Source organism: Calidris pugnax, unplaced genomic scaffold (assembly GCF_001431845.1).
Source record: "Calidris pugnax isolate Ruff unplaced genomic scaffold, ASM143184v1 scaffold15, whole genome shotgun sequence".
Lineage (NCBI taxonomy): Eukaryota > Metazoa > Chordata > Aves > Charadriiformes > Scolopacidae > Calidris > Calidris pugnax.
Window position 1 is genome coordinate 10,756,102 of NW_015090774.1, and position 1,194 is coordinate 10,757,295.

Genomic DNA, 1,194 nt, shown 5'->3' on the forward strand with positions numbered 1-1,194 from the left:
CCGCTGGCCCTCGAGAGGCAAAGCACGCTCAGGGCTAACTCGTATTCCTGACGGGCTCCTGGAAGGGTTTGCCTCCCTCCCTCCCTCCCTCCCCTCCCCTCGCACAACAGCAGCGCAGTGGCAGCCACGCCACCTCCCAGCAACCAGCAACACGCGAGGGCACCGCCGGGGCACCTGAAAGAGTCAAAGCCAAAGAAAAAGAGACAAAGGAAGAGAAAAGGATACGCAGCGTGGCTGCTCCGGCAGCACGGGGAGGCAGGCGCCCACAGAGCCCGCGCGGAGGCCGGGACACACGGGCGTGCACACGCGTGGAGGCACTCACACGCGTGCACGGGCTAAACAGGGGGCCGAGCCGCCGCAGCGGGGATGGAGACAGACAGTCACCCCATCTCCCCCCGCTTCCTGCCGTGAGGGGGGCAGGGGGAAGCTCCCTGGCCCTCTCCGCCCCACAGACCCCGGCCCCGCGTGTGGCACCTCCCGGCTCGGGCTCTGCCGCGCATCCCCGACGCTGGCACACCCGGGCACCGGCCCCGGCAACCGGCAGGAGCCAACCGTGGCTACCCGCCGTCGCGTCTGCCCGGGACGTGTAGAAAAATGAGTGGAAAGGGGCGAGAAGGGCGGCTTGTGCGTGGGTGAGGCGGGGACCACCCGCGGGGAAGATCCGCAGCGCCCACGCTGGGGCGAGAAGCCGCCGGGGCAGCCCCCCCCCCCTCCGCCTCCTCTCCTCCCGATGGCAAAGGGGACAAGTTGTCTTGACCTGGCCAAGTCCTTGCGACTCCGCAAGGGGTTTTGCCCGGGTCTGGGTGTCCTCCTGGGCCGGGGGGAGCCACGGGCTGCCCCGCCGCCGTCCCCGGTGTTTAACTTCAGGCCGACCCCGGCGGGGAGGGAGGCGGGAGCGCGGCCTCGCCGTCTGCGCTTCCCTTGCGGGGCGAACGCCCTGCCGCCTTTCGGCTTTGGCCATTTCCAGGCTGCCCCGGAGGGAGCGGGGGGGACAGAGAGGCCTCTTCTGAAGCGCTATCGAATGGCACAAGGATGCCTTTGGGAGCCCGGCCAAGCCGTGTCAAAGGCGGTTTGAGCGGCGAGGCATTTAAACGCTACAATGGGTGGCTTTCTGGCGTGTGCTCCTCTCCCTCCCCGCACAGGACCGGCAGGAAGGGAGGGAGAAGCCGTTTTTCACCCCCCGAGCTGCTGCAG